This window comes from Lepisma saccharinum, chromosome 26, assembly GCF_977018435.1.
Source record: "Lepisma saccharinum chromosome 26, izLepSacc3.1, whole genome shotgun sequence".
In the NCBI taxonomy this organism is placed as follows: Eukaryota; Metazoa; Arthropoda; class Insecta; order Zygentoma; family Lepismatidae; genus Lepisma; species Lepisma saccharinum.
This window is the reverse complement of record NC_139254.1, coordinates 53,187,440-53,193,439: the sequence shown is the minus strand read 5'-3', so window position 1 is coordinate 53,193,439 and position 6,000 is coordinate 53,187,440. Positions and strand designations below refer to the sequence as shown.

At 37.5% G+C, this 6,000-nt stretch overlaps 2 non-coding genes across 2 annotated transcripts; both read left to right on the top strand.

Moving 5' to 3' along the window:
- Positions 1-1,095: 1,095 nt before the first annotated feature.
- TRNAM-CAU (transfer RNA methionine (anticodon CAU)) lies at positions 1,096-1,168 on the top strand. The gene has a single exon. It is a non-coding gene; the product is annotated as a tRNA-Met (tRNA).
- A 3,302-nt stretch (positions 1,169-4,470) lies between these two features.
- On the top strand, positions 4,471-4,543 carry TRNAM-CAU (transfer RNA methionine (anticodon CAU)). Its single transcript has one exon. It is a non-coding gene; the product is annotated as a tRNA-Met (tRNA).
- Positions 4,544-6,000: the final 1,457 nt, after the last annotated feature.

The following is a 6,000-nucleotide window of genomic DNA, read 5'->3' as shown; positions in this document are numbered from 1 at the left end:
GGGGGGCAAACAATGACGGCCAAGTGTACCTGCAGGGTGCAATCACCGCCCACAACTTCAAATGTTATGCAAATAAAAACACTTTTCGTAAAATTTTCTTGCTCGCTTCACTCGCAATGCTTGCTTTTCTTCGTTTTATCAAGTTCGGACTCGTTGCTGGGCGCCGAATGGTCTAAATGCTAATAAGCTGTAAAATTGATTGATTGATTTGTGGTTTTAAGTCCACTTTACGCACAGAAAGGATAATCGGGACTGGACCTACAGTTTAAAGTGAAATTTGAACCATTCTCTGTGTCTCCTCCTGCGTCCGAACCTGGCAGCTCTTCATGACAGTCCGACAGTATTATCTATTAGCGGCCATCGAGAAGGCATGGATGATTATCTCTTATTGTCGTCAGATACTTTACATGCTTTCAGGTTCGATTCCAAACCTGAAATGTAGGTGTTCTTTGTGAGTTTCCCTTTATCAATTTCATCATATCATCAACTTCCTGTGTATAATAAAGTACGGAACAAGTTCCTCTTGTTTTATTACCATTTCATCATGCTTCGAATGCAATTTTAACATGGTTCGATTTTCACATACTGCAGAGTTTTAGCGATTACTTAAGAACTTGTTCAATATATTCTTTCGTAGTTGGTTAGATTAGGCAGGCCAGGTTTGGTTCTCTTAACATTAAAATAAAGTCCCTAAATGCATTCTACTAAGGTTCCGATTTACTTCTACATTCATTCCCAAGCTTCTACGATATTTACAGCCGCTTGTCGACGGAAAATATCTTGTCCATGGGAAGTGTGCATGCTTGCGTAAGGTATTTTTTAAGTTGCTTTTTTCAACATAAATAACTCTTTTTTCGAGTCCAAACAGTGCTCATTACTTTAAGGAAGTTTCAAATTTCGTGTGACAATGATTGCCAAAATTCCATATAGGAGAAATCATAAAACAATAGGAACCGTTACCTAAAGTAGACTTCACTTAAACAAAGTGAAAGAAATTATCAGGAGTTCCGAATTTTTCAAGTTTAGTGCAGAAAATACATTAAATTGTCGTCAGTTGTCATGAAAGAAAATTAAACGCGCAATACTGAGGCAGGTGCCTCGGTAGCGCAGTAGGCAGCGCGTGAGTCTCATAATCTCAAGGTCGTGAGTTCGATCCTCACCCGGGGCACAAGTTTTTAATACACACTGGCTTCATTTAATTACTAATGGTCTTAACGTATAGCCAATATGATAGTGACATTAAAAATATTACTAAATGCATTTCCGTTTAATCGGATTAAGCTCGAAATAAATGTCTGAGAAGAATTTATAAACTTTCTAATAATTGTAACAGCAACTTATATTACTTTTTTCTTAGTGGGAGTTTTGGGCACTGCAATCCGAAAGTAAGGTGTAGATGGTGAAAAAATACTTTCGGAAAATTTCGACACATTTGTGATATGAGGAGAGACTTCATTTGCTTCCGCTTTGTATCCGTAAAACCTTAACCATTTCTTTCCATGTATAAATGACAGTCTTCCAAGAAACATACGTAAAAATTTGTGTAGATATTATTATAATTGGTCCGTTACATTGAAAGAGGAACATAAATTGAGAGTTTTTGAAAATAAGATCCTTAGGAACATATTTGGACCTAAAAGGGATGAGGAGACAGATGAGTGGAGAAGGTTACATAATTTAGAACTACATAATTTGTATTCGTGTTCAGATATTATTAGAATAATTAAGACGTTCATCAGACAAGAGTGACATCTACAAAAGAAGATTCACTCTAGAGATTACATGAACAGTTGTAACCTATGCCTGAATCACACGAGGCTAGATCTCCTGCTGGAATCTACAGTTGGACTTGGGACTAGTTGTGTGGTACTGGCTCAGCTGCTAGTTTCTATTGGTTTATGTATTTATTTGCCTTCTACAGAGAAAGTATATCTCCAATTACAGCGGCATTAATATAACATAAATAATGTGAATATGAGTGAGATTAAATAGCATGCATACATATTACATAGTTATTAACTATAACATAAGTATACTTATATAACGTAGAGTAATGATGTGCTCGCACAAATATATATATAGACAACCAGGCCCGTACCCGGGGGGACAAGGGGGACCAGGACCCCATCCTCCTCGAGCCATGAAATATTTTAATGCAAACCTAGAAAAATAACATGCATATTTTGCAGACTTGCAGACTTTGCAAGAATTTAGATTTCCTTGTATAAATCAATAGGTTGTTTCTGGAGAGAGGCAGATTCCAGAAGTCTGCAGTCTACTATATTTAGTAATTTTAGATTCATAACAATTTATGCGAAGCTACTAAATGATAAGCAATTAGTTTGGCAGAAAAAACTGATGATTTTTAAAATGATATAACACAGTGAATAAAAAGAGTTCGTCTTCATTCATATGCTATCCTTACAGTCATATGTATGCCACTATTACTGAAAAAAAAAATGATTTACACCAGCATTAAGTGCGGAAAATAGGCCTCCCTGATGGCGCAGTGGTAGCGTCGGCGCTTTGTAATCAAGGGGTCATGGGTTCGATAACCGGTGGAGGCACATGCTGGTTCGGATCCTACTTTAAACTGTAGGCCCAGTCCCGATTAGCCTTACTGTGCATAAAGTGGACTTAAAGCACCAAATCAATCAGTCAAGAGTGCGGAAAATAACGTCTTGCAAATGGCGCCCATTTTCGTCCACACACTGCTGGAGTCGGTCTTCTGGGGAACAAAATTTGCCCGTTGTTGTTTCGTTTTTGCGTCGCTTTAGCTGCCATTTCAGTCACCATGGAAGCGTGGGACGCAATGCACCTCACTTTCGTTGTTGAAACTCCTTTAACAATATGTTATTTTCCGCACTTAATGTTGGTGTAAATCATATTTTTATTTTCGATAATAATAATAATAATAGCATACATATGGCTGTAAGGCTAGCATATGAATAAACACGAACTCTTATCGTTTACTGCGTTGTATAATTTTAAAAATCGTCAGGTTTTTGTGACCCACCCTGTATTTGCAGTAGTTTTACAATATTTGAGCACGTACACACACAACGTTGCATTATAAAGTTTTCAAATAAGAGAACGTACTCGTTCTCTTTCTCTAATACTACATGCCGACATTTCCAAAGACATTAGACATTAAGAGCATTGAGGAACCCCATCTCTAACACGAGAGCGCACAAAACGTTACCGAAAGTGACGTCTGCGAGCGCACAAGACATGGAAAAAGTCAGTAGGTAAGTATACTCAGACAAATTGTGTTAAAACCAAAGAAAATGAACCTTAATATACAGTGGCGCAACCACAATGGCGGCATGGGAGCATTGTCCCCCCCCCCACCAGCCTTGGTCGGAAATGAGTTCAAGGGGGGCAAACAATGACGGCCAAGTGTACCTGCAGGGTGCAATCACCGCCCACAACTTCAAATGTTATGCAAATAAAAACACTTTTCGTAAAATTTTCTTGCTCGCTTCACTCGCAATGCTTGCTTTTCTTCGTTTTATCAAGTTCGGACTCGTTGCTGGGCGCCGAATGGTCTAAATGCTAATAAGCTGTAAAATTGATTGATTGATTTGTGGTTTTAAGTCCACTTTACGCACAGAAAGGATAATCGGGACTGGACCTACAGTTTAAAGTGAAATTTGAACCATTCTGTGTGTCTCCTCCTGCGTCCGAACCTGGCAGCTCTTCATGACAGTCCGACTGTATTATCTATTAGCGGCCATCGAGAAGGCATGGATGATTATCTCTTATTGTCGTCAGATACTTTACATGCTTTCAGGTTCGATTCCAAACCTGGAATGCAGGTGTTCTTTGTGAGTTTCCCTTTATCAATTTCATCATATCATCAACTTCCTGTGTATAATAAAGTACGGAACAAGTTCCTCTTGTTTTATTACGATTTCATCATGCTTCGAATGCAATTTTCACATGGTTCGATTTACACATACTGCAGAGTTTTAGCGATTACTTAAGAACTTGTTCAATATATTATTTCGTAGTTGGTTAGATTAGGCAGGCCAGGTTTGGTTCTCTTAACATTAAAATAAAGTCCCTAAATGCATTCTACTAAGGTTCCGATTTACTTCTACATTCATTCCCAAGCTTCTACGATATTTATTGTCGCTTGTCGACGGAAAATATCTTGTCCATGGGAAATGTGCATGCTTGCGTAAGGTATTTTTAAGTTGCTTTTTTCAACATAAATAACTCTTTTTTCGAATCCAAACAGTGCTCATTACTTTAAGGAAGGTTCAAATTTCGTGTGACAATGATTGCCAAAATTCCATATAGGAGAAATCATAAAACAATAGGAACCGTTACCTAAAGTAGACTTCACTTAAACAAAGTGATAGAAATTATCAGGAGTTCCGCATTTTTCAAGTTTAGTGCAGAAAATACATTAAATTGTCGTCAGTTGTCATGAAAGAAAATTAAACGCGCAATACTGAGGCAGGTGCCTCGGTAGCGCAGTAGGCAGCGCGTGAGTCTCATAATCTCAAGGTCGTGAGTTCGATCCTCACCCGGGGCACAAGTTTTTAGTACACACTGGCTTCATATAATTAATAATAATCTTTACGTATAGCCAATATGATAGTGACATTAAAAATATTACTAAATGCATTTCCGTTTAATCGGATTAAGCTCGAAATAAATGTCTGAGAAGAATTTATAAACTTTCTAATAATTGTAACAGCAACTTATATTACTTTTTTCTTAGTGGGAGTTTTGGGCACTGCAATCCGAAAGTAAGGTGTAGATGGTGAAAAAATACTTTCGGAAGATTTCGACACATTTGTGATATGAGGAGAGACTTCATTTGCTTCCGCTTTGTATCCGTAAAACCTTAACCATTTCTTTCCATGTATAAATGACAGTCTTCCAAGAAACATACGTAAAAATTTGTGTAGATATTATTATAATTGGTCCGTTACATTGAAAGAGGAACATAAATTGAGAGTTTTTGAAAATAAGATCCTTAGAAACATATTTGGACCTAAAAGGGATGAGGAGACAGATGAGTGGAGAAGGTTACATAATTTAGAACTACATAATTTGTATTCGTGTTCAGATATTATTAGAATAATTAAGACGTTCATCAGACAAGAGTGACATCTACAAAAGAAGATTCACTCTAGAGATTACATGAACAGTTGTAACCTATGCCTGAATCACACGAGGCTAGATCTCCTGCTGGAATCTACAGTTGGACTTGGGACTAGTTGTGTGGTACTGGCTCAGCTGCTAGTTTCTATTGGTTTATGTATTTATTTGCCTTCTACAGAGAAAGTATATCTCCAATTACAGCGGCATTAATATAACATAAATAATGTGAATATGAGTGAGATTAAATAGCATGCATACATATTACATAGTTATTAACTATAACATAAGTATACTTATATAACGTAGAGTAATGATGTGCTCGCACAAATATATATATAGACAACCAGGCCCGTACCCGGGGGGACAAGGGGGACCAGGACCCCATCCTCCTCGAGCCATGAAATATTTTAATGCAAACCTAGAAAAATGACATGCATATTTTGCAGACTTGCAGACTTTGCAAGAATTTAGATTTCCTTGTATAAATCAATAGGTTGTTTCTGGAGAGAGGCAGATTCCAGAAGTCTGCAGTCTACTATATTTAGTAATTTTAGATTCATAACAATTTATGCGAAGCTACTAAATGATAAGCAATTAGTTTGGCAGAAAAAACTGATGATTTTTAAAATGATATAACACAGTGAATAAAAAGAGTTCGTCTTCATTCATATGCTATTCTTACAGTCATATGTATGCCACTATTACTGAAAAAAAAATGATTTACACCAGCATTAAGTGCGGAAAATAGGCCTCCCTGATGGCGCAGTGGTAGCGTCGGCGCTTTGTAATCAAGGGGTCATGGGTTCGATAACCGGTGGAGGCACATGCTGGTTCGGATCCTACTTTAAACTGTAGGCCCAGTCCCGATTAGCCTTACTGTGC